Source organism: Pongo abelii, chromosome 13 (assembly GCF_028885655.2).
Source record: "Pongo abelii isolate AG06213 chromosome 13, NHGRI_mPonAbe1-v2.0_pri, whole genome shotgun sequence".
In the NCBI taxonomy this organism is placed as follows: domain Eukaryota; kingdom Metazoa; phylum Chordata; class Mammalia; order Primates; family Hominidae; genus Pongo; species Pongo abelii.
The window spans coordinates 81,801,691-81,829,254 of NC_071998.2; the positions used below are offsets into that span (position 1 = coordinate 81,801,691).

Consider the following 27,564-nt stretch of genomic DNA (forward strand, 5'->3'; position numbering starts at 1 on the left):
TGGCTTTTAACTACCTATGCTCCCTCAATTTTTCCTCCTTCCACCGTGCTCCTTCTCCCTCAACATCCACTGCAGGATGCCCAACTCTTCCTTGAACTCATTCAGTTCTCGAAGCCCCTAAGTGACCATATTCCTTGCAGCTTGGTTCTGGGTTCCCCTTCCCATTTACCCACTCTCCTTAAAGATTGCATTTATTCCTATGGCTTAAAATACCATATATACACCAACAAGCTCTAAATGAACATCTACTGCCCAAGCTTCTCCACAGGCTCCTGCTCCTGGCTTAAGTGTCAACCTGACATCTGCACAGAAACTTCACCACCAGCCTACAAAGGTGGTCCCCAGTGAACCATGACAGCTGATGTCATGTCCTGTGCTGCTCCACCCTCATTGAATCTGGCTGGACCTGGGACTGGCTTTGACCAGCAATGTGGGAGTGAAGCTGGTGCTGCTGCCTTGGTCCTGTGGGAGGCCTGAGCTGACAGGTCAGAAGTCTAACTGTCCTCCTGGAGAGGCCATGTGGAGAGGTTCTGAGACTCCATGGACAGAGAAAGGCCTAATTCCCCCATCCCAGCCACGCTCAGCCTCCAGCTGTCCCCACAAACGTACCACATATGGTCTACAGCCATGCCAGGTGTCCCATCCACTGTTACCAGCAACTCCCCATCAGGACCAGTCACAGAGAACCCATTAGGACCAGCCGAGGAACCGCCCAGCTCTGCCTAGCCAATGCAGAGTTTTTGCTGTTTTAAGCCACTATATTTTGGGTGTTTTTTTTTCTTTAACGCATCAATAAATAACAGGATATCCATATCAGATCTCTTGATTTTCATTGCCAAACCTGTTTCAGGTAGGGATGACCTGATCTGATTTGTGTGTGTTTGTTTGTTTGTTTATTTATTTATTTATTTTTACAGACAGGGTCTCACCATGTTGCCCAGGCTGGTCTCTAACTTCTGGCCTCAAGCAATCTTCCCACCTTTAGCTTCCCTAGTAGCTGGGATTATAGTTGTGAGCCACCATATTGGGCTCTGATTTGCATTTTAAGAAAATCACTAGCTGTCCGGTGGAGAATTGATTGAGGCACAGAGAGTAGAAAAGAGAGAGAACAATTAAGAAATTTCACTATTTCAAGGGAAATGGCTGCTGGAGAAGAGCAATGGTGATGCGTGTGTGTGTGTCTCTGTGTGTGTGTGTGTTTGTATGTGTTCGGCAGATAAGAGGATTTCGGAGAGAGGGAGGAGTCTAGGTTCCCGGCCTGAAGAATTGGGAGAACACTGGTTTCATTTCCTGAGATGAGGATCTGGTCATCCCTACCTGAAATCCAGCAATGGCTTTTTCTTTATCTTAACTAAAACCCAAGCTCCATATCAAGGCCCCTAAGTCCCTGCATGTTGGAGCCACTCCCCTGCCCTTCACCCTCCACTGGTACCATTTCTGGCACTTCCCTCCTTCCACCCTGGACTTTTTGGTCCTCAATGGCACCCACTGCTTCACCACCACAGGATTCGTGTATTTGCTGTTCTTTCTGCTTAGAGCATTGCTCCCACAATTGACATCTCAATTTTGATGGCCCCTCCTCAGCGAGGCCTTCGCTGATTCAGTCAACAACAGCGGACTCCCACTCCATCATGTCCCTGTTGGGATGTGGCTCAGCTCATGGGTCATGTCCATCTTAATACATATTAAAATAGAACAGTTGTTGGCGATGATATTGCTTCTTTTTTATTATTATTTTTTTTTTTTTTTTTTTTTTTTTTTTGAGACAGAGTCTCGCTCTGTCGCCTAGGCTGGAGAGCAGTGGCACGATCTTGGCTCACTGAAACCTCCGCCTCCCAGATTCAAGTGATTCCCCTGCCTCAGCCTCCTGATTAGCTGGGACTACAGGTGCCTGCCACCAAGCCAGGCTAATTTTTTTTTTTTATTTTAGTAGAGACGGGGTTTCACCATGTTGGCCAGGATGGTCTTGATCTCCTGACCTCGGGATCCTCCCACCTCGGCCTCTCAAAGTGCTGGGATTACAAGGATGAGCCACCACACCCAGCCTGCTTCTTCTAATATATCCTTTCCGCAGACTTTAAGACCCACAAGCACACTGATGTGTCTGCATAGGGACACAGTTGCAACCCCAGTGTCTGCGACATCCCTGGCATTCAGTAGGCATTCAGTGTTTGTTGAGTGAATGAATGGGCCTAAGACCTTATTGGTGCATGTTGACAGTGGATAAAAACAAAGACAAATCGGCCTCCCTGGTTAGAAATGGATTTTTAGCACCAAGTAAAGGCCTAGGCATTGGCCCTTGTCATACGGGCAAGCTGTCATAAGACTTTAAGAAATAGAGGATTGTCATCTGAGCTTCTAGGAGCAGTAGAGAGAAGAAATACAGCCTCATATCCAAATACCTCAACAGCCTCTGATCCACATCTAGAAAGGAGAGGTAAGAGGCAGGGATGGGGTCAGCCAGTATGGAAACTGCTTTCTGCCATTTCAAAAATTCAAACTTCATTCCTCTGAGAAGCCTCAAAAGACTCTTCCTAAATACAAACATGTACTGATTTTGGTCAAAGGCGCTGACAACTTGCCCAATCTGAAGGCTCAGTGCTCTGTCCTTTGTGGGACAATGCTGAAGGGCAAAAGGGACAGGAACAAAAATGCCTCCACAAAGTAGGCATACTCTTTACATAAGACTGCCTTGTCCTGGCCGGGCATGGTGGCTTACTCCTATAATCCCAGCACTTTGGGAGTCTGAGGCGGGTGGATCACCTGAGGTCAGGAGTTTGAGACCAGCCTGACCAACATGGAGAAACCCTGTCTCTACTAAAAATACAAAATTAGCCGGGTGTGGTGGTGCATGCCTGTAATCCCAGCTACTCAGGAAGCTGAGGCAGGAGAATCGCTTTAACCCGGGAGGCAGAGGTTGCCGTGAGCCGAGATTGCGCCATTGCACTCCAGCCTGGGCGACAAGAGCCAAACTCCATCTCAAAAAAAAAAATAAATAAATAAAAGACTGCCTTGTCCATGAAATCGATATTTTCCTCATATAAGACTTATTTAAAGAGCTGTTCGTGGTCAATTTATAAAAATTAGAAAGGAAAAATTCATGAAATGTATGCAGACCTGCTCGATAAGACCATGGATGTGTGATCCTGAGCTTGTCTTCCCCGCACCTTCGAATTCTCAGCTATGTTAGAAAGTAGGAGGGTTTAGAACAAAAATAAAAACATTTTTATCGAGTTATCATGGTGACAGACTGAGATAAATGTGCAATACGTGGTCATTTATGAAGAGTTATGCATATATTTGTAACAGGTCTCAGCTGAAACCAAATTGGGATTTCCACTCTGGCCGATGAAGGAGGGAGTGAGCAGGTGTCCCTGAGTAGGGTTTGATTTGTTTATTGCCTGGCGGAAAGGAGAAGGGATTTTGTAGCAAGTACCTGGAGGAGAGAGATGTCAAAAAGAGGGTATAGCTCCCGACCTCTGCAGGGAGGATGAGCAGGGGTCCAGAGCAACAGCAACATTCTCTATGAAAATGTCTGGCAGCTCTGGGGACCAGGTAACAAAACACACAAGTGTAGTGGAAAAGGCACTCCTCATATCCTCCATTTCAGCCAGAATTTCTACATTAGGTCAGAAGCATGCAGGGGATCCTGGGACCTGAAAGGTCTGCTGCTTAGGGACACCAGGGCAGAAGCAGGAATGGGGCCTATGGACACCCGCGGGTGAGAATGCTGATGGAGGTGAGGCTGGCAGGAGACAGGCTAGGTGCGCCCTTAAAGCACAGTGAGACAGCATCCGATGAAGCTGCAGAACTGGGAGTTTCATGTTATTTTTGTTTTGTAAGCATAGAGAAAGCTGCTTTGGGGAAGAAACAAAACACTCCTTAACCTGAATCCTGGCTAATCCAAAATCAATACATGTTGCACTATTACCCAACTCCAGATGACCCAGCAGCCTCAGAGCCTTGTTGTTACTGCCTCAGTGATAAAAGTGACTAGTAAAGCATGGTCATTATTACTTTGTCAATAGTACTCCCTCCCAATCCACTGCCCCAAGTCATTCAGGCATGTGCTCCCCACTCTTGAACCCATGACAGACCCCCATGGTGAGCCTCCCCAACCTCAGATGCCACTGCTCCCAGAGACTTGCCCGGCCATCTCCAGCTGGGGAGCCATTTCTCCAGAAATATGTTGGCTCTTTGAATTCATCATGAAACAACTGGATATCTATAAAGCCTCATACATTCAGGCATAGATAGGACTTTATTTCCTGAGGGACTCTATGGCAATGGAACTACTTATGATTCTCTGTCAATGGTTGTCCACCACTGTTCTGCTATGTCCGTCCTGTCTGTCATTTCAGCGACTGGCTCCTGGAGCAATGGTAATCTGAGACACAGCTCCTGGTCCCTCTTCCAGCGTCATCATAACCTGGGGGCACAGGAAGGATAAATAATAATTACAGCGCCACTATGTCAACAGGACGGTATTTTGTCTTGCTTGGTTTGTGTTTTGCTCATTCACTGCTGAACAGTCATTGGTTACTTGGTTACACGAGGGAATGGAGGAACTGATGAACAGGAAAACAACAGGAACTGTCACTCAAGCAAAGCCCTCTGTGCTGCTCCAAGAGCTGGAAACCCAAGGGAAGGCTTTGAGGGTAAAGAATCAAGAGTTGGATTTTTAACTAATGGCAGGCATCAGCCCCAAATGAAAACTGACCAGGATCTTGCAAAGAGTGTGCATGATCTTAGGACAGATTTCAAGGCCAATGAGTTACAGAAAGGATCTCGAGGCCACAAAGCATCCCAAAGGGTCTTTTGTACTTCTGGGTAACAGGTATGAATATCTTCCAAATGAAATAAAATCCTCTAGATTTGCGATAGCTAATAAATGAATATTTCTAACATTTCTCAGTATTTTCCATTGATTTTAAAGCAAAATAGCTTATTTGCAATTATTAACCTTTTATTGATTCAAAAAAATGTTTTTGTGCTACTATTGCACTTTATTCTGCCCATATTTTTTGTTATTTACCATGTTGGATAAATTACTGATTTTCAGTTAATAAAAACTTCCCTAGACCTTCTGTAAAGGCATAAAAGAATCTCTGATTCCTAAATGCTTTCGGTATCAAAGCAGCCAGAACTCATCCTCCCTGGGAGACACGGTGACGACAGAGAATGCTTCGGTTTCTGCCCTTGCCCTCATGGCCTGATGAGAATTTACTTCCATTCTTAGTAGCCTGTTGGGTCTGCACAACCCATGCCTGCTGCTCTTCCTCATCCCCTCAAGCCTTTCCTCAGATCTGACACAGACTTCCTGAGCTAGACCCTCTCCCAGGAAAGGGCCCTATCTCCTCTTCCCCTTCCCTGGTCATATGGAGACCTGAAGTCCCAGACTTCCAATGAGAGTAGTCCTGACTTGATGCAATATTATTTTTTCATTAAAAATGAGTTTTAGCCGGGCGTGGTGGTGGCTCACTCCTGTAATCCCAGCACTTTGGGAGGCTGAGGTGGGCAGATCACCTGAGTTCGGGAGTTTGAGACCAGCCTGACCAACATGGAGAAATCCCGTCTCTACTAAAAATATAAAATTAGCCGGGCGTGGTTGTGCATGCCTGTAATCCCAGCTATTCGGGAGGCTGAGACAGGAGGATTGCTTGAACCTGGGAGGCAGATGTTGCGGTGAGCTGAGAAGGTGCCATTGCACTCCAGCCTGGGCAACAAGAATGAAACTCGGCCTCAGAAAAAAAAAAAAAAATGAGTTTTAATCCTATTTTTTGAAAGCTGCACTAGGGACATTGCATGTAAGAAAGACCTCCATTGTGAAAATATCCTATCACCTCATAACCTTGGCAAGCACACACTCCTACAGTCCTTCCTGTGGAAACGCAGGGGACACGGCATGGAGCCCTGGCTGGCTGCTCAGCTCAAATATCCCAGCCCAACCCCACCACACAGCAACTCTGCCGGCCACTCCCCAGGAAGCTCTTCAGGTATGACTGTTGGCTGTGCAGTACCACTTGGGAGAAAATACCTTACATGTATAACCAAGTGATAATTAATTTCAGAATTATTTAAGAATGTTTACATTGGAAACAGTTGTATCTTGACCTAGGAACTGGAAAATGAGGCTGTTGTTGTCAGGGCCCATACCCCTCCATAGGCGGTGTCACCAGCAAGGGTGTGGACGCATCCTGCTCACTAGATCATCAGCCACCTATGGCCAAGAGGTGGATCTAACCTTCCCAATGTGTGGCTGAGATGATGTCACGTGTCCCTCCAGCCCTGGAGACCACATTTCCCAGCCTCGTGGGCGGCCGGAGGTTGGGGGGTCCTGAGAAAGCTCTGGGAAATTGAATGTGAGCAGAAGTGACGTGCATCTTACTCAGGCTTGGCCCTGAAGCCTCCCATGGGATCCTCCATGCTGTTTTTCTCCTCATCCACCTCCTGGATTCAGAGACTCCAACTGAGAAACCCAGGGCCCGGGAGGATGGCAGGGCCACCTGATGGAAGGGCCGCGGATCTCTGAGTGACGGTGTAGGGTGCAGTACCCCACCTTGACCTGCAGCCAGCCCTCACGGATGGGGATGCCAGCAAGAAAGAGCTTTGGGGCTGCGGATGGAAGCCGATTCCCTGGACCAATACATCATAGCATCTGCCAAGGCCCTGCCAGGGACTCCAAAAACCTGGTTGAATGGACAAAATCGTCAAGTGAGGAGAACACAGAAAGATTTCCTGACAAAAGAGTTGAGAACGAAATGTCTCTGTGCCCAGATGTGGGTCCATACGGCAAATGACCCCACTTAAGGTGTCAGGTATCCAGCTCAGTTCCTGAAGCTGGACTGGTGACCAGGGCACCCAGCTGCAGTCCCAGCAGGACCTGCTTCCACTAATCCCAGGCACAAGAGACCTGGGGGACATTCTCAACCTTAAGGAAGCAGTGAAGCGGCCTGGAACCATGTGCCCAGTTCTGTGCTCACTCCACCCCACCCGACCAGGGGGAGATGCAGACAGGAAGGCACAGACTCACCTGCAGTCTTGCAAGAGCCAACCATAGGCTCTTTCCTCAGGGAACAGGGCCCAGCGAGGGCGTGGCACTAAGCTTGCTCTAGTTGGCAAAACTCCACCAACCTCCAACACACGCTGTCCTCACCTCACCTCCAGCCCAGTCAGCATAACCTTTAGACCACAAACTTTGTCAAAGGTTACACACACAGCACACAGGCCTGGCTTGCCAGGGAGGGACAGGCAGCAAGCCAGTGGCTTTTGCCAGCAGTCCCAGCCAAACTTTTGTGACAGGACACTGTAGAAAGTAACTCCTGGGACAGAATAGATAGTGTGGTAAGGGTACAAGTGAATTGATGCATTCAAGGGCTGTTTTGAGTCCTGGGGGTGCAGAGATGGAGAGACTCCCTGAGGAGCTTGCAGCTGAGAGGAAAAACCTCACCAACAGACCACTGCAACTGGCACAAGCGAGCACCGCCAGGCATGCATGTGCCCTGTAACATCAGAGCACAGAGGAAAGAATACCCATAAGGTGGTCAGAGGAGGCTTCTGGAGAAGGTGTGGTTTGCATTGTGGGTGCCCTGCTAGCCTGACCTTAGATCTCTGTTTTCCCACACAGCTTTAGGCCCTACTGCAATGCCGGGCTCTGCCTGAGGACGCTCCCTGCACACTCCGCTCAGCCTAATCTCCGGGTGGGTTTGGGAATTGATTGAGAGCCTGCCTGGGCAACAGAGCTACTGATGGGGGGCACTGCAGAAGTCAGAGGGTAATCTCCCCAGCTTCTTAGCCTCCAGAGGAGACAACACCAAAGCCAGTTCTGCGCTTGCCCTTGAGGTCTCCAGGGACTGTGCCCCAGTGTCCAGTGGTGACAGCTCATCACATACAGCATGCACAACCTACACTTGCCAGCACTTCCTGGAATAACTTCAAGAAGAAACCGTTGGAATCAAAGGAAACCCTTGGAATCAAAGGAAAACCTTGGAATCAAACTTGTTGCAGGAACACAGATTATGGAGGAGGGAACACCCAGAAGAGAGTGAGAGTGTTAGAGGGTGGGGCCCCGGCGCACACAGTCCTCGCATATGAAACAGCATCTGGTATATGAGAAACAGCTCAGGGCTTCTCCACAGCCGGGGCTGTGTGGCTGAGAAGTAGGCAAGGGGCATGTCACAAAGAGGCTGGTGTGCACACTGCCATTTCACCCATGTGTATTACGAAAGCATCCATCCAAAGATGTGTGCAAGGAGGCACATAGCAGCTTTGTTACTCACTATTGCCAGCTGGAAAGCATCCAGGCATCCATCAACAGTGCAGCACTACCTCTGTATGCTGGAACACTCCTCAGCAATTAAAAAGAGCCAACTGCAGATGCATGTAATCGGCCACACGGATGAATCAATAAACCAGAAGCATGTATACTCCACGATTCCATTTATACGAATTTGCAGAAAAGGCAAAGCTAAGCTATGTTGACAAAATACTGCCAGTGCTACCTTTGGGGAGTTGAAGGTGGGGATTGGCTGGCAAGGGGCAAAAGGGAACTTTCTAGGGCAATGGTGATGCTCTATATCTCTATAGAATTTGGATTATGGAAGCGGACGCATTTGCCTAAATACATCAGATTGTTCTGTTAATATATGTTCATGTCATTGGATTAAAATCTGACCACTTCCCCCCAAAAAAGAACCACTAACAAATACTGAAATCTAGTCAATAACATTCATGCTAAAGTCTTAGAGTGGCATGTATTGATGTCTGAAACTTCCATGCAATGCATTAAAAAAATGAGATGGACATGGGTGATAGGGCGGAGAGATGGAGACGTGGTAGAGCAAAGATAGTAAAAGGCTAATCAAGGGATCCAGTTGTCAGGAGGATGGGTGTTCACTGTACAATTATGTCAGCTTTTCTACATGTTGTAAAGTGTTTATAATAAAATGTTAAGAGAATAAAGGAACTAAGGTGCCATGCCAATATCAAGACTGACACACATTGCAGCAGAGGTATGGGGGCTCCTAAGGGTGGGTGACACCATCACACTGATGTTGAGAAGGGCTAGGGAGGAACCAGGTTGGTGTCATGCAAAATGGTTGTGAACACAACAGTTAGCAAGCTGTCTTGTGCTTCACTGAGGTGATGATAGGTGTGGCTTCTGGAGACTCCCAAAATGCAGGGGTGCCAGGACCCAGGGGCAAGAAGTCCGGGTGACACCTGGTTCCTGGCTTGAGTTGCTCGTGGATGTGGCCTAGATCCTGAGCTTTAGAAGGGACAGCTCTGGGCGTCTACAGGACAGGGTGGCCTGCCCCTGATCCTTCAGCCTCTGTTAGTGACTGTCCACTGGAAGCACTTAAATACTCCCAACTTCAGAACTTAAATACCCAACACTCGGAGCCAAGCATGTGTCTTTTCCCTGACAGTCCCAGGAACGGCCTGGTGAGAAGGAGGTGGGGAGAGGGAGAACTGGTTGCCTACCTGTTGTACTGAGCTTGCCTTGCCCAGAGCTCCTCTGCAATGCCCTTGCCCTCCCACCAGCAGCACCCATTTTTCCTACACACCAGCTTCAACTGAGGACGCTTGCAAGTCTCATGTCCACCCTCTGTGCTCTCCTTTCCTGTGGGCGGGGATTCCCTGAGGATGGGATGCTGCCCATCCTCAGTTGGGCCTGCATTACTTCAGGGGAGTCAGGCAGGCCACCAGCCATGGCTCATTCCAATGGGAGAACCTGGCCACTTATGCAAAGGTGCACACACTAGCAGGCGGGCAGGCTGGAATCCAAGGCCAGTGTAGGTGGACTCCAGAACTTGGACTTTTTCTGCTACTTCCATGTGATGGCAAGCAGTGGGAGGAAGAGGAAATGCACAGCAATTTATTATTTGCAATGAGAACTTCCCCAGGATACTGAAGCCCAGGACAAGGGTGTGGTTTCAGATGCTCTGGGCATTTTGTCATCTGTGTGATTTTTCCCTTTCACTGGCAAAGGTGAGAATGTGTAAATCAATTATATAATGCAAAAAAGAGTTACCAAGCAGGTATTCACTGGGAGAACAAGACCCATTTAAAAAACAATGGGTTCACATACTGGCATGATTTTCCAAAGTGGTATATTCAATTCTTTTAAAATAAATGTTTTTCCAGTTCTCCATATGGAGGGCACCAGCTGCTCACGACCACAGTGACTTCCCAAGTATACTCTGGTGAAATGCCTGCTGGACTTTGCTGTCCCAGTTGACCCACACTGGAGCCTCAGCCCTGGCCAGCTGAACAAATGTGCTGGAAGGAGCCATCAGACCCACCCACAGAACAGCTTGAACCTAGAGACTACACATAGCAGGGGTCATGGAAATCCCCAGCTTTAACAAAAGAAACTGAACACAGTGACCTACTCCAGGGCCCTGCAGAGGGACCACAGGCTGTGTCTGAAGAAGGATATGCCTGAAAGGACCCTGGATGTCCCCATTCTGCTCAAGGAGACAACATGGCCCAGAGCATGGATGCCTGGCTTCTGAAGCCAGACACTCTGGGTCCAGGTTTCAGTTCCCTGCCCTTACCAGCTCTATGAGCATACCTCAGTTAACTCATCTGTGTCGTGGGGATAGTAACTGCATTCCCCTGTGTGGTGGTAGAGACCCAGTGGACCCTACATATAAGGTGTCCTGCACGCAGCCTACTCCTAGACAGCCCCCAACGCATGCTGGTACCACTGTCGATGTTCCCACAGATGAGAAGCCACAGAGTCACAAAGCCAACAGGAATCCTACCCAAGTCTCTGGGGATATCCAAGCCTACAATTGTTCCAGCTTCATAATTGCCCGGACTGTTCCCATCCACTTTCTCTACTGCCTGTGAAGGAAGTCCAAGGGCAGCTATAAATATTGGCAGAAAAAAAATAACACATCGCTAATTATAATCCTAATGGCTTCTCTAAATAAATGAGGGGCTCAACAATCTAGGGGTTGCAATGCAGGTGTCCTAAAGAATGCAACCTTTGATTTTCACAGACGTGATACTGTGCTCAAGGAGCCAGACTCAAACAAATGCACCCTGCATGTTGCAATGATATACCTTCTAAGATAGATGAAAGTCAGCTACAGTTTCAGAGATAAGGATGGTGACCAGGCTTGGAGGGTTAGCACTCAGAGGGAGCCTCTGGGGGCTGATATTGTCCTTTCTCAGGCTGATAACACATGTGGGTTCACCTTGGGAAAATTCACCATGTTATTCAATCCTGGTGTGTGCCCTTTTCTATGTGGAAGAGATATTTCAATAAAAAGAGTTCCCCTAAAATGCAATGATCCCCATGTCGTCACCTGGAGAAATATCCAGGAATCATCAGAGAGTAGAAACAGTATTACAAACAACAAGAAAAACATAATTAGTGCAAAAATTCTGTGGGCCAGTGCTGGAACAGCTATGTGTATCATTTCAAATAATATTTCAAACATCAAGACTGGTGGCAGTGGCTCACGCCTGTAATCCCAGCACTTTGGGAGGCCGCAGTGGGCAGATCATCAGAGGTCAGGAGTTCAAGACCAGCCTGGCCAAGATGGTGAAACCCCGTCTCTACTAAAAAATACAAAAATTAAGGTGGCAGGCGCCTTAATCCCAGCTACTTGGGAGGCCAAAAAAAAGTTTTATTTTATAATAAAAAAAAATTAATTAAAAAAATTTTAAAAAACAAAAACATCAAAGAGCAGTGGGAAATGGTTCTCTGTCACTTTTATTAGGCAGCTTACACACTTCCAAGCTGGCTCCCAATGCCCCTGCCCCGGTCCCAGGCCCCTTCTCTCGGTCACCAGCCCACATACTCCTTTCCCACCCTCACCCCTCTACCCAAAAAGGGGGACACGTGGCCCAGCCCCCTCAGTGCCTAGACTGCCTCCATGCCCATGTGACTGGTGCCCCGCCTTGATGGTGGCAATATTTTTAAAAGAATTTAAAAGATTGAAATCTAAGTTTTGAAAACAAACAAACAATTCACATGAAGCTATTTAACTGTGGTTGCCACCAGGGTCAGCCTGGTGGAGATAAGAAGGAATGTTGACTTTTTCAATTAGAAAAAAAAAGAGCGGAGGCGGGTGGATCACCTGAGGTTGGGAGTTCGCAACTAGCCTGACCAACATAGAAAAACTCCATCTCTACTAAAAATACAAAATTAGCCAGGCATGGTGGTGCACGCCTGTAATCCCAGCTACTCAGGAGGCTGAGGCAGGAGAAGCACTTCAACCTGGGAGGTGGAGGTTGTGGTGAGCCGAGATCATGCCATTGCACTCCAGCCTGGGCAACAGGAGCAAAAACCCCTATCCAAAAAAAAAAGAAAGAAAGAAAGAGGTTTTTTTTAACTTTTATGTTGTTTTTGCTATTTTTTTTTAATTACAGAAGAAATAACTCATTACTTTAAATCGTATATACAGTGTGGATACATTTAAAAACTCAATGGTAACAGACTAATCAGAGCAACTCCGGAGAAATAGCTGGTTGTCCTGGCTTTTCAATCAAGGACAAAACTTCTCCCATGGATCCTGAAGGGGCCACTCAAGGTAGAGCTCCAGGCACTGTACAATTTCATAATTGAGCTCATCTTACATTAGTGCAATTCTCTTTGTCTCAAAATGTTATGCGGGTGTTTCGGCATATTTGTTTATGTTTACATGGTCTTTCTCCAACTTGTTTGTTCCTGAGGCCAGATCCCAGGAGATGCTCTTTCCTAAGGGGTCTCTGCTCTCTTGGATTCTCCCAACTTGTGACTGCATTTCAGAAGGATCTTTAGCAAGAGTATTGTAAGATTGAAACCCTAGACAAAGCTCTGTGTCTCTATAAAAATGCACAGGAACACTGGGGAGGCTGCTATTTTTCAGAGATGGGCAAGCCTGTGTGTATATGTCTGGGTATATGTGCATATCTTATACCACATGCTCCCCTCACAATGTGATCAACACTCCTCCCCCTAGGGGGTCTTTGTCCCCACCCTTAAATCTGGGTAGTATATATGCATGAGGAGAGCCTGGCAGCGAGGATGCTGTGGGGCGGCCAAGGTGAGGTCATAAATAGCATGTAGCTTCCTTTGGGCTCTTTGAGGACTCATCCTGGGAACCCAGCCACCATGCTGTGAGGAAGTCCAACTAGCCATCCAGAGAGGAACTGAGGACCCAGTTGACAACCCGCACACCTGTCAAGATGTAAGAATGAATTATCACCAGTCAGATGTCCCAGCTTGGGCCTCAGACGTGGTAGAGCAGAGAGGAGCCATCCCCACCATGCAGTCTCCAAATTCCTGACCCACAGGACCCACTAGTAGTTTCTCACACTAAGTTTCCAGGTAGCTCACCACCAACCCAGTTACCGACAGCTCTTGTCACAGAAGGGAGGCAGCAGAGAGACTGCATCCTTGGAAAGATCTGTTTTTGACATTGACAGGCCTGGAACTTCCTCCCCGCACCCCAGCAATCCCTACTGGTGAGCAACATTGTGAAATTCAGGCAAATTTCAGCCAGTAGCTTTGATAATCTCTGGTTTACCCCACTAGTTCCTGAGAGCTGTGCTGAAGTGTGATGGAAATTTGTTGCATCCTCAGTCCTCACAACCACCCCGAGAGCTGAGTACAACTCTCTCTGAAGAAGAGAACAGAGTCCTAGAGAGTCCAGGTGGCTGGTCTGCAATTACCAGCTCCCCTGGCAGAGGCCAGCTTCTGGGACTGCGGCATCAGCATAATCCCTCCTCCCAGAGCCTAGCTGGCTTCTTTAATGACTCTCTGCTGCCAGCTCCCACACACAATCCTATTGTGGCCCAGGGGCCAGGCAGCCCAGCCAGCTGAGAGCGGCAGCTGTTTCCCAGCTGTGGGCAGTAATGAAGTGTTGTACAACCTACATCTCCCCACTCCATAAAGCACATCTGGGGCCCACGCTTCTTTCAGGGACCCCCCCTGCCTTGACACAGCTGCCTGGGAATTGAGGTCCAGCCACCCTGCTTGAGCAGATGGCCACAAGACGGGTGATGGGAAGGCTCTTTCCCAGAGCTGGTCTGGGTAGGCTCAGTCTTGTGGCTCAGTATCCCATGGGACTCTGGAGCTCAGATGGGGCCATGAGCTGTGCAGGTCACTCTGTACCACACAGCTTTATCCAGGCCACGCCCATCTAAGCCCATGTCCTCCTTGTCCTCAGCACACTGGGTTTAGCAGTCCCCTGGGCCAGGGGTAGGATCATGGGGAGGATGCAGGCTTTGAAGCCTGATCACCTGGTTTGAAGTCCTGGATGCCATCCTCACTGTGTGACCTCAGGTAGTGCATCCTCACCGAGCTTCATTTTCCTCTAAAGTGTAGCCAGTCTGTTCACCTGTAAGATGGAGCTTCTGGAGCCTGCCCATGGGGCCACCAGAAGATTCAAGGGGACATTTATGTGGATTGCCCAGCACCCTTTCCTGTCTCAGGATGAGCACATGTATGCCTGTCTGTGGTTGTGTGTGTGTGTGTGTGCATGTCTGTGGTTTTGTGTGTGTGTGTGTATGCTTGCCTGTGGTTTTGTGTGTGTGTGTGCATGCATGTGGTTTTGTGTGTGTGTGTGCATGCCTATGGTTTTGTGTGTGTGTTTGTGTATTTTTGTGTATGCGTGTGTGTGTTTATGTGTGTGCGTGTGCATGACTGTGGTTTGTGTGTGTGATGTGTGTGTCAAATGGACCTGGTTTGTGTGTGTGTGCATGCCTGTGATTTTGTGTGTGTGTGTGTTTGTGTGTTTGTGTGTGTGCGTGACTGTGGTTGTGTGTGTGTGTTTGTGTGTGTGTGCGCGTGCACACACTGGGAGAGATGTGCTGCTATGGCTCGGTGCCAGTCATGAGTGTGGGCCTCTGCGAGGCAGGGGTCCCCAGGTCCTGCTGCCCCATGCTGGGCCCCAGGACACCCATTGCTCCTTCCTACCCAGCCTCAGGAAAACCATCAGCCACATGGTTGGGCAGGGACTTTTAATGACTCCTTGTTTGAAGGAGCTTTCCAGAGTCCCTCCTGACCTCCCCAGTGGCTAGGGGCCAAGAGACCAGAGCTCCCAGTGACAAGGCGTAGGCCTAGCGCATGTGGCCATAAGCCTCTGACTCTCTAGGGACCAAGGGGCTCTCCAGGGGATAGTGTCAACGCCAGACTTGACTGTGAAGGTTTTCTTGGAGGCTGGGGCAGAGGAACAACCCTGGCATCTGAAGTTTGAGACGTGCCTCTCTGAGTTTCCTGCAGCTGAAATTGCCATCTGTTCTCTGCTCAAGCCAATGGGGGAGGCCTGGGGAGATGGCACCATACCTCCCAGGACTGTAGGTCATTTCCTTTCTAGAGGGCACCTCTCAGCCGTCGTAGCACAGGTTTGCAGAGTGAGCAGTGAGGAATGGCTCTCTGTCACTTTAATTAGGCAGTCTTTGAGACTTTTTATTTCCTTCCTGTAGTTTCCTTTTCCTTTTTGCAGCTTTTTAAATGCCCACTTTTCTTTTAAAACAAGATCTCTGAGCCCTGGAAACTGTAGAGATGGTTCTGAGTGTCAACAACACCTGGGAGGTGGCACAACATCATTTGCACATGTGTAAATGTGCACGTGTGCAGTTTGTGTGTGCATGTGCATGTGTCCACGTGTGTGCATGTGTGTGCATATGTATGTGTGTGTGCACACATGTGCATAAACACATGTGTGTGCCTGTGTGTGGTTTTCTTGTATATGTACACACAAGCATGTGTATATGTCCTGTGTTAATGGCATGTATTTGTACATTTGTGCATGTGTGCGCATGTGCCCAGTGGTTGCACATGTATGAACATGTGTGATTGTTCATTCATGCATGTATGCACGTGTATGTGTTTACAGTTGGCCATGTGTTTATGTTTGCACACCCACGTGCATCTCCTGGGAACAGAGCCCACAGCTTTCGTCACTTTCTCAAAGGAGTCATGACCTTAGAGGAGGCTCTGCCCACTCTTCAAGAGTTGTTTACCTCAGTTGATTATCTCTCTGTTCATCTCTTTACTTTTCCATAGGAAACAGGCAGCCCTGTGCCTTCAACAAAAATGACGCCGTTCAACTCCCTTCTTCCCCTCTAGACCCTTCCAAGACCCTTCTGGCCTTTGTCCTGGTTTAGCAGAGTCCCGGATTCCAAGGTAGCCAGCAGAAGCAGGTCAGCTGCTTCCGCCACCAACGCCTATCCGGAAAGCAACAAGCAGTGCCCTGAAGACTGCCCCAGAAACCAGCTGGGGGCCCCCGCATCCCTGCTGTCTTCAGGACGATTCCACACAATGCTCTGGAGGCAGCCATCCTTCTGTACCACGTTGCCATGGCTGCTGAGGAGGCCATGCCGGCACGTCTCCAGCCCTGGCCCCTGGGGTCTCAGCTCTGCACAGAATACCCTCCACAGACCTGTGGAGAAAGTTTCCACGGAGGCCAGCAGCAAATGGCCGGGACAGCAAAGACACACCCAGTGTTTCTGGCCATGGTAGCAAACTGTGTTCTCAAACTATCTGTAGGGAAGGACTGGGAACTTTTTGTCGTTCTAGCCAATTCATTGCCAATGGACACTTTTGTGAGATACATTTGGTGAAATGAATTGCTAGAAAAATGACCATGAGCTTGGATGTTGCTTCTATAACCTAGTGCTGTAAAAGTGTCTGCTCCCTCTCAATTTCTGTGCTTACCTCTCCACGGCCCAGTAACAGTGGGCAGCCCTGCACCCATCCACACACCAGGCTTTGTGGAGTCCTGGTGTGAAACTCATGTGCCTCCCCGACCCTGGGACTGGTGGAGTTGGGGTATTCATACTCCACTCTGAGAAGGATCAGTTGAAGAATTCCTGAGTTAACTCCTGGCGCTTCTGCCTATTGTGGGCTCAAACTAAGCAAGCGTGATGGTGAATTTTGTCAAGTCGCCTGTGCTAAGGAATGTCCATATAGCTGGTAAAACAGTATTTCTAGGTGTATCTGTTTGAAAATTTCCAGAAGAGATTAGCATTTGAATCAGTAGACTGACTAAAGAAGTGGACCAAGGCAGGTGGGCACCATCCAGTCCATGGAGGGCCCAGACAGAACAAAAGGCAGAGTACACTTAATGTGCTCTCTCTGCTTAAGCTGGGATATGCATCTTCTCCTGCCCTCGGACGCCAGCACTGCCGGTTCTCAGGCTTGCAAACTTAGACTGGAATTACATCATCAGCTGGCCTGGGTCTCTGGCTTGCAGATGGCAGATTGTGAGACTTCTCAGCCTCTATAATCACATAAGCCAATTCCCATGAGAAATCTCTGTATGTACGCACACACGGACATCAGATGGCCAAGGCCCACAGTGGGGGAGCAGGGCCCTGCCCAGTATCTGAGCCAGCAATGAGCCCTCCTAGGACAGGCTTCGGGGAGGGATTGCTCTGGTGTTTTGGTGGAGAAACGGTTTGTTGGTGGGAATTCCGGGAGTCAGCACATGCAGAGACCTGGAGGTACAAAAGGTCAAATCCTGTTAGGAAAGGCCAGGGCCCCAACACTGGTGTATCTCATGTGCAGTGCAGAGAAGGATTCTGGAAGTCCAGCGGGCAGCACAGCAGCCCCTTGGGCTTGGAGTGAGTGGACAGTCTGTTCTCTGCTCCCTCCAGCAGCAGGAGAGGTACGTGCGGTCAGCCCCTGCCTGTCAGCTCTCTGCTGAAGACTGGGAAAGCTGGTGATACCAAATCTACAATCCTGCCCTCTGAAGGGTCCCAGCCTCCCTCAGTTCTTGGATGAGGGGCCTGAGGCTGGCTGGCAAAACCCTGCCTTGCCTTCTCCCAGAGCTGCCTTTCCCAGTGCCTGTGGCATCCACAACCCCTTCCCAAGCAAACCACCGAGAAAACAATAAAATCACACTGGCATTGGAAGTGGGCCAGACATCTGATTGCACGGGTGGCACCCTCTTCCACTTGTAGCTGCAGATTCTCTATCTGTCAGGCCGGACCTGGGGAGGGCTGGTGGCTGGGCTGACCATGGCGGACAGCTAGCCCTCGTGTGGCACCGAGACGGGGCCCTGCATCCCTTTAGCACTGAGTCTCTCTGATCAGGCCCTGGGTCTTTGAGGCGATTGCCAAGCCTGCAGACAGGCATTGGTTCTCCATCCTTGGGAGCCAGGATGTTCCTCTGGCTGTGGCCTCCAGGCAGCATGTCCCTTGCTCCATGATGGAGCCATCTCTTTGGGTGCATGCCGCCCTCCCATTCTCTCCTCTCTGTCATCCACAGAAGTCTCACTGCCACCCTCCCCTGCTCTCATGGTGAAGCACCACAAGGACCAGACAAATCCTAGAGCTATGTCCTTGGCCCAGGGCTACACAGCCCATTGGCTTGGCAGGGCCAGGCCTGGGGCCTCACCCATGTTGAGAACAGCTGTTTCTCCATCCTAGCTGAAAGAGCCCAGGCTGACATTCATGTCACAGTTGAATGAAGCCTAGAGTGACTCTCCCCAGCAGCAACTTTCCATCAGTGCAGCCAGCTCCACCCAGGTCCCCCACAATCCTCACACCTAGATCAGGAGCAGTTTCTGCAGGAGTTGTGGGCATGAGGCAGAGGGTGCCCAGAGCTCCCGTGTCCCCCAGGGGAGTGCCTCACCTCCTCCCTAAGCACTTTCTCTGCAGGCAGCACATTAAACTACCATGATGGCACCCTCACTACTAAGATAAGGAAACTGAGGCTGAGCGTGTCTGTGGCCTACCACACTTCATTAACTTCCCGGGGTTCTGACACCAGGACTCAGGTTTCCTGATTTGCGTTTAAGTTGTCTATCCACAACTCAAGGGTCTATTTTGAGGAATAAAAATAAAACAAATATAAATGTTTTCCTCATGGGATAAGCACACATGTCAATGTGGTGTCTGGCCCTCCCCCACTGAGAGTGGGGTCGATGGGCTTTCCCTGGAATCTGGGATGGCCTGCTGCTTCCACCAAGGGCATATGATAAAAGCAATCCTTGGGGACTGGCCAAGGTAGAAAGGTAGAAAGGTAGAAGCTGGGCTTTTGTGCAGCATCCCAGGGGCCACACAGCTTCTAACTTTTCCACCAACACCCATTCTGAAGTGCTGGGCCTCCATAGAGGAAGTCTGCCCTGAGGCCACCATGCTGTAAGGAAGCTCAAGCCACACAGAAGCGCTCCAGGCAGCTGCCCAGCTAAGCCCAGCCTTGCAGAGCTTCCAGCCCAGCCCTGAGCCCGCAGATAGAACACACCCAGGTGTTTGCATGCCCCAGCTATGGAGTCACCCCTCTGGGTGAGCTTTCCAGCAGCCCTGCCTGAACACCTGACCCACAGAACACATGAGCCCAGGGAAATGGGCATTGCTTTATGCCGTGAAGCACGGGCTAGGTAGTGACACTGGAACAGTGGATCCATCTGCAACAGGAAGATCCAGGCCTGCATTTCTCCAGCAGGCATGATCCACCATCACACACTCTCAGCAGCCAGGCCTAAGCTGAGGTATGTAAGGGACTGCCCTGGGTGATGACTGAGGAGTGAGGGGATGATTCCAAACCCACCCCTCTTCCTGCAAGGAGGCTAGAGTCGAGAAGATGGAAATAAATTGATAAATCACCTGTCATCCCACCAGAGCCCCCAACCATGAAACTCTGGAATGAGACACATAGGTGGTGATCCTCACATGCCCAGGACCGGGCTGGCCATGGTCAGTGAACTTAGCCCCCAGCCAGCCCATTCCCTAGCCCCACCCCGTGGTGGATGCCGGGAACCTAGAGCTGGAATCAAAGACACCATAAAAGCAGAGTTGGCGGCATTCCAGGGACAGTAGGGCTGTCTGTGGTGAGTCCCACAAATCGTGGTCCCCCTGAGGCTCTTAGACCACAGCAGACATAGAAGCCCTGCCAGGCCACTCTCTCCAAGGACACCAAAATTATCCTGTCACTCCTGGAGCTGCTGTAAACATTGTGAACCAGGCAAGAATCTCTTTGAAGTTCAAACCTTGCCTACCCACAGAAAGGGACTCTCCAGCCAGGCAGCTCTTCACAGGGTAATTAAGATGTTGTCTCCAGGTATCTGGGCAATTTGCAGGGTTTGCTGTGGCTTTTCCTGGCAGTCAGCTCTCTGGCTCCTGCCAGAAGGCTAGGTACAGACGGGCAGTAGCCAGGAGGCCCAGGGCAGGGGCTGCAGCCAGGGAAGTCTGGGACCCCTGGGGGCAGCAGGGCCAGTTTGGAGGCTGCAGACGCTCCCTCCCGCCACAGGGCTGTCTCAGGCCAGCCAGGGCACACCTGAGCTCTGTGCTTTGATGTCCTGTCTTTGCAGACAGCTTTCTTAGCTCTCACTGAAACTGTTAGAAGTGATTCTTAGCGTGCCTTTTATCAGAGACCAGAAGAAGGAGTTGAAAGTGGGACTCTGGGGTTTTCAAAAGAATCTGCAAGACTGGGGAGGGGAAGAAAAACCACCTCAAGCCCTGAAAGGAAGCAAACAAATGTCTATAGTCTCCCCGAGCCTGGAGGCCACGGTCCCAGGCCTGTGATGTGTGTGAGGGGAGGGGTGTGCTCAGAAAAGCTGCTGGGTTCACAGCTTAGGGTTTGGGTTGTGGTTTCACTTGGATCCTGTTAGAAATCTAATTATAAAAACCAAAGGGGCAGGTTCTCAAATCCCAGGCAATGGGGCGCCCACCACCCTAAGCCAGCTCTTCTGCCTGGGACCTCCCAGACTGTGCCACCTCCTGGGCTCTGCAGGTGAGGTGGGGAGGCCTCCAGATGAACAAAAATGCAAAATGAGAGCAGACAGCCGCAGTGATACCAACCCACAGCTGGGACTGAGTCCCACCAAGCAAGCAGAGGCCTGGACTCCCTGAGGCCACAACGACCGGGCTGTGGTTTCTCAGGCAGAAGCTGCTGCCACAACCCTTGTAGGCCCAGCTGTTTTCACGGTGCTATTTGCCATAAAGGCTATCTTTCTTCTGGTTTGGTAAGACAGAGACCCTCTCAGCAGCCATCACGATCACAGCAAAGCCCCTGGTCACCAGGCAAGCCAGGCTCCCAAGGCCAAAGACATGTGAGGATGATGTGATACCTGGCCAAGAATGAGGTATCCCAGGCCAGGTGCCTGCAGGTGTGGGGCAGATGAGGGGGACTGCACCCTGCCCTCAGGAGCCACCACCCACGGCGCTGATGGACATGCTGGCCGGCAGCCTAGCTGGTTTTTATTGTAGTGAAATATGCACAACATAAAATTTACTATCTTAATTCGTTTTTCAGCGTACAGTTCAGTGGCATTAAGAACATTCACACTGTTGTGCAACCATCACCACCCTCCATCTTCAAAATGTTTGCATCTTGCAAAACTGAAACTGTCCCCATTAGACAACTCCCCAGCCCCCAATCCCAGCCCCTGGCAACCACCATCCTACTTTCTGCTTCTACGAATTTTATTGTAGCTGGGATACCAGCTACCTCAAATAAGTGGAATCATACAGTTTTTATCCTTTAGGTATCTGACTAAAGGTATAGGTATTTTTAAAGACATTTCAAGGCTGGGTGCAGTGGCTCATGCCTGTAATCCCAGCATTTTGGGAGGCCGAGGCAGGCAGATCACCCGAGGTCAGGAGTTTGAGATCAGCCTGGCCAATATGGTGATACCTTATCTCCACTAAAAATAGAAAAATTAGCTGGGTGTGGTGGCACGCACTTGTAGTCCCAGCTACTCGGGAGGCTGAGGCTACAGAATAGCTTGAATCTGGGAGGCAGAAGTTGCAGTGAGCCGAGATCTCACCACTGCACTCCAGCCTTGTAGAGCAATTCTCCATCTCAAATAAATTAATATAAAAATAAAAATAATGACATTTCAACTGAATTGATACAGTCATTTTACCTCTTTTGTCCTTTTTCAATTAATAAATAATAAAAATAACTATTTCAGTGTACTGTTCTATGAGCTTTAAGACATGTATAGATTGTGTAACCACCACTGCAACTGGGATACAGAGATGTTCTATCCCCCAAGAAAACTCCCTGTACCTCCCCTTTATATTCAAAACCTCCCCCCACCCCAACCACTTACAACTACCAATCTACTCTTTGTCCCTAGGTCACCTTTTCAGGAATGTCATACACATGGATGCAGTAGCCTTTTGAGATTGCCTTCTTTTACCCTAATGCCTTGGAGGCTCATTCAAGTTGTCGCAGGGATCAATAGTTTGTTCTTTCTTACCACTCAGTTGTGTGCCACGGTATGTCGGAGCATTTGGGGGCTTGGTTTGCTTCACTCAACATAACATCCTTAAGACTCATCCGTGGCCGGGCGCGGTGGCTCACGCCTGTAATCCCAGCACTTTGGGAGGCCGAGGTGGGCGGATCACGAGGTCAGGAGATGGAGACCATCTTGGCTAACACGGTGAAACCCCGTCTCTACTAAAAATAAAAAAAATTAGCCGGGCGCGGTGGCGGGCGCCTGTAATCCCAGCTACTCGTGAGCATGAACCCGGGAGGCGGAGCTTGCAGTGAGCCGAGACAGCGCCACTGCAGTCCGGCCTGGGAGAAAGAGCGAGACTCCGTGTCTTTAAAAAAAAAAAAAAAAAAAAGATTCATCCGTGTTGTGGCCAGGCACCATGGCTCACGCCTGTGATCTCAGCACTTTGGGAGGCTGAGGCGGGTGTATCACAACATCAGGAGATCAAGACCATCTTGGCTAACATGGTGAAACCCCATCTCTACTAAAAATACAAAAAATTAGCCGGGCGCAGTGGCATGCAACTGTAATCCCAGCTGTTCAGGAAACTGAGGCAGGAGAATCACTTGAACCCAGGAGGCGGAGGTTGCAGTGAGCCGAGATAGCGACACTGCACTTCAGCCTGGCAAAAGAGCAAGACTCCATCACAAAAAAAAAGAAATTCATTCATGTTGTAGCATGGGACAGAACTTCATTACTTCTTACGACTGAATTACACTCCATGTATGTTGTTTTAAAATGTGCTGGGGATTTGTTTTAATCAGGTGTAGTAAGAAATTCAGATACAGAAAAGACTGTTAGGAAGGAGAAAGTTAATATTCACAGACTCTGGACACAGGAGGCAGGGCACGCCACACCTCGGGCCGCACAAGGAAGCACCAGGGTGGGTCAGGCGGCAGGGGCGGGGACAGGGGCAGGGGGTGCAGACGTGGGCAGGAGCCTTTATTGGGGTTTCCGCAGGAAGGAACAAGCGAGGCAAGGTAAGCAGGCTTAGGGTTGGCTAGTTTGCAGGATTTTAGCAGGCTCTAGGGTGCAGGGGCTGTCCCTAGGTGTTTCGTACGTGCCCTGGGGTGATGAGTGCAGGGAGATAGTGCCCTGGAGTGTGACAGCCCCATAGAGGAGGTAGTTGGAGTGGCTTGGAACTGGCTGGTTTGCTTATGAAAGGCATGTTTGCAGGGGAACTTCACTGGAAATCAGCTAGTCCCTGGAACAAGCAGCCCCTCCAGGGTCAGCAAGGCCCCAGACGTCACAGCAACAGGAAATGGCAAAAATTAAAAACCTAATTAATACATATGTATAGAACACATGTTGTTTATCTACTCATCCATCGATTGCCGTTGGGCTGTTTCTGACTTTTGGCTATTGCAAATAATGCTGCTAGCAACATCGACATAGCAGTGTCTGTCCAAGCCCCAAGCAGCCTAGATATATTTAAAGTGCAGTTAGAACCTTTTTTTTCCCCAGAAAATGAGGAACGAGGTAGCACCAAAATCAAGGGTTGAAATACAAAATAGTCTTAACTCAATGAAGATGTTTAGGGCTAAGTTCTCACCCCCAGCCCCATTTTTTCCATCATTCTTGGCCGAAAGAATCAGAAACCCTGTTTCTAGACTGATAGCCACCACCCAGCCATTGCTTCTTTCCTGAAACAGAAAATGACCCGGGTCCAGCAACGTGTCTCTGATTACAGACAGAGAGTGAGCCATATCAGGTGCACTGAGAGCCCTTTGCCAACACAAAAAGCTACTCACAAGCCCAAAATACTGAGGCACAGTGACCTCTGAGGCTGGGTCCCCTTTGCGGCTCCACCACTGAGCCCCTGCCTGTCTGACCACCAGGGCCATCACGTGGATCCCTGTCTCCATGGTAAGGACAGCACCCCCGTGGCCCTTCTGGCCTTGTTGGAGATTTTAACGATGCAGTATCATCAGAAGTCAGAGAAATAAGGACATAGATAATGACTAGGTCTTTCAAGGAAAGACAATACTGGTCATTACTAGAACCCTTGATGACCAGTTTTTCAGATTTTTTCATTGTACTCTTTCTTGGGTTATTTGCAAAAACAGTCAACCCATGCACAACAATGCATGTGATAACCATCTTCTAGCACTAAGGAGGAAAGGCACCTCTGACTCAAAATCAGCCCAAAGATCACTAAACCCTGCAGTTGCTGAGGTCAGCTGGAAGCTCTTCCTCCTCTAAGCCCTGGCTTCTCCTCGCTCAGACGCTAACCGTGACTCTTGTGAATTTCTCAAGCGGCTTGGAGAAAATGAGAGAAAGAAAGGATGTGGGTGCCACTTTGGAGATGATCAAGGAAAACTGAAAGACGAGTTAAGTGCTTGGACAGTGCCCTCCAGCCTAAGGGAAGCTCTCCTGCAAGTGGCCACTGTGGCTGGAAGTCCATGGAGCCATTTGGCTTCCACTTCCTCTCTGGCTTTTCTGCATCCCTCATTAAACTTGGACTGTTTTGTTTTGTGTAGTTTTGTTTTTTGTTTTGTTTTTGTTTTTGTTTTTGTTTTGCCCCTTCCCAGGGCTTGCCAGCAAGAACAGCAAAAAGAGAAAGGACAGTCTCAAATTCAGAGAAATTGAGCTAATTTGAGGAACGTGGGTCTTGATAGTGTTCTCATTTATATTTCCAACTCATTGGTTTCAATCACTGTAATACTTGACATCATGGAGCCAAACAGAAACATTCCTCGTTCATTCACTGGGAAAGTATGTATTGAGCATCTACAAGGAGCCACACTACTCCAGGCGGTAAGGATTCATCAGTGAGCAAGACAGAAAGGTTCCTGCTCTTCCTGAGCTTATCTACAAGGAAACGAGTGCACCGAATGATGGAGTTTCAGGGAGGACTGTGAACTTCAAAGAATGATAAAGCAGGAGCAGGGTATGTGAGGTGGAGGCAGGACCTCCGTGAGACCCTGCAGCTCAGGCATAGGATGCTCCCCACTGAGGGAACCTCAAAAGGAGGCCCAAGTAGGGGAGCTGTCTGACAGAGTTCATCTAGGGCAGCCTCTGAGGCACAGAGCAAGGTGAGAGCAGGGAAGAGTGTCCTGGAAGGACATCGGCAAGATCCCCAGCAGGGCATGTGACAAGGTCTCCAAGAGAGGGAAGCATCCTCAGAGCTGGGCCAGGCTGAGGCTGCAGAGACAGTGCCGGGAAAGCTGCTCCCCAGAAGCTGGCGTGTCCCTTTCAAGGGCTTCGTCTGACACCAGTCCTATCCTTGCTGCTCTCAGTGACGCATGCACACACACATTCTGCTGCCTGCTGGACACGACTGGAAGGGACCAAGCTGGGAAAGCCACAAATGAGAGATCAAGTTAGAAGAAAAAATGGATGGATTAAAGTGTGAACAAGGCCAAACCCTCCCTCCCAGCCATGCAAACTCCACTTGGTTTTGCCTCAAGGAGAAGGGTTTTGAAATAACATGCAGATAGAGAGGGGTGTGTATTCGTAAGGAGATCTGTAACTTTAAATGCAAAGCAACATTTAAAAACATGTAGTAGGTTATCTTTTTCTCATGCAAAGTTCAAGTTGACAAAGACCTTTGGGGATGGAACAGTTGCATAAGCGTGGGATTAGCTGTACTTGATGATAAATAAATGAATGACAACGAGTGAGGCAAGCCTAGTATATACCGAGCAGCTACCAGCACCCCTATGCTTAAGACTTAGCTGAAACCCAGCTTTTGGGTTTTATTTGAGTCTTCCTTGATTTTCTGTCACTCCCACTACACACCTGGGTCTTCGGCCACCCACGGTCCATGAGTCTCCTGGCCTACCCTCTGGGGCACCTTGGCATTCCAATCTTCTGTTTCCATGCCTGGCTTCCCCACACAGCTCAGCTCCCCTGGGTCTTCATCATAGCCTGGACCTAGCTTGGAACAAGAAGCACATAATAGCTCAATAAATATTTGCTGAATAAGTGAATAAGTGGCAGCCTTCACCAGTGCTCTCTGGGTTAATGCTCACAGCCACCCTGACTGTGGGCATCATTATTGTTTCCACATTTACAGATGAGTAAATGGTGACCCAGGGAGGTTGGATCACTTCCCCTGGGCCAAACATCTGGCCGGTGACAAAAATAAGATTTAAACCTCAGTGAGACCAAATCCAGAATCTATGCCTTTGGCTAAGTCTATGCCTTTGCCTCCTGTTCTCTGAGAAAAACCTTGACTAAGTCTTAGAATATTCAGAAAGATCCAGAGAGAGCCCGGGGAGCCTGTTGCTATCATTGTTTGGTGCTAATGAAGGCTCTTTCCTTTTAGAAGTGGCCAAGAGTAACAATGTTAGGGCCAAAGTTTTTATTCAATGGATAATCAGTGAGACCCGAGTTTTATTCCATCCCTATCACTCACATCTTTGTGTCTCTGAGCAAGTAAGTCACTTCATTTTTAGGGTACTCCTTTTCCTTCATTCAGTCATTCAACAAACACTTACCAAGTGCCCATGATGCACCAAGTAATGCATTGGGTGCCAGAGATGCAAAGATAAACATCCCTGGCTGCCTGTCTTCAGAAAGCTCACTAGCTAGCTAGGAGACAGGCCTGCAAATCAGTAATTACAATGGAGGTTTGTACAAATTCTACACAAGGTGCAAAGGAACACAGGAAAGAGGACATAAGGCTGCAGAGGGTCAAGGGGTGGGGAAGAAAGGCTTTATGGAGGAAGGAGCCCCTGAGCTCTCTAGCAAAGTCCAAAGCCTGGAAGCTCCCTTCCAGCTCATGGCACAGGAATTCTGGATGCTGAAGTGCCATAAATGGAGGACTTGGGGGAAGGGGGACTTCTCCTTGAGCCTTTTGTGCTTTAGGGGATGCCACAGCTAGTGGTCATCAGGGGGACTTTGAAGCCAGCCTGGGTGGCCACTTCTCCCCAGTGTGACCCTCCCTACACTTCATCTTCGCATGGGAAATGCAGTTTCCCTAGCAAGTGCTTCACTGCAAACAGCAAAACCCTAAAGAAGGTGGAGAACCATGTCCTGAAACAGGCAGGGACCAGCAGTGACTTCCTGCCATGGGATGATGGGATGAGGACACAGCCCCCAGGTCTGAGCATCCTGGATGCTGGCCCCCTGCATCCAGCATGACTCACTCAGACACAGACCTACTAAGAGTGGTGGACACTAGTGGGGACAAGAGACCACAGCGCTCAGAGCTCTCACAATGATGGGAGCCAATGGAAGAGTTTCTGCAAGGCTGCTGCTGCCCTTGCCTCTAGTGTAGGGCCTAGTGTTGCTATAGGTCAATAGCTCAGTGGGAGCTGAGAGGGGACTGGCACACAGTGCACACCCAGCACCCTCCACCAGCGTCAAGTGCAAAAAGGGCTCAGGCTTCACTTCTGCCACCCAAATCTTGTGTGTGGCACGCAGGCCTGGGACCCCTCAATAATTCGTG

At 49.4% G+C, this 27,564-nt stretch overlaps 1 long non-coding RNA gene across 2 annotated transcripts in view; it reads right to left on the reverse strand.

Annotated features, from left to right (window-relative positions):
* Positions 1–4,022: 4,022 nt before the first annotated feature.
* LOC129047915 (uncharacterized) overlaps positions 4,023–27,564 on the reverse strand; it is a 102,247-nt gene continuing 78,705 nt past the window's right edge. The window contains exons 3-4 of one of the 2 annotated variants that reach the window (XR_010136547.1): positions 25,911–26,045; positions 23,096–25,464 (exon numbers count right to left, since the gene is read on the reverse strand). This is a non-coding gene — a long non-coding RNA (uncharacterized LOC129047915). Of the gene's footprint in view, positions 4,430–23,095; positions 25,465–25,910; positions 26,046–27,564 lie in introns of those variants that run through there. The other variant, XR_008509796.2, reaches the window with a different exon arrangement.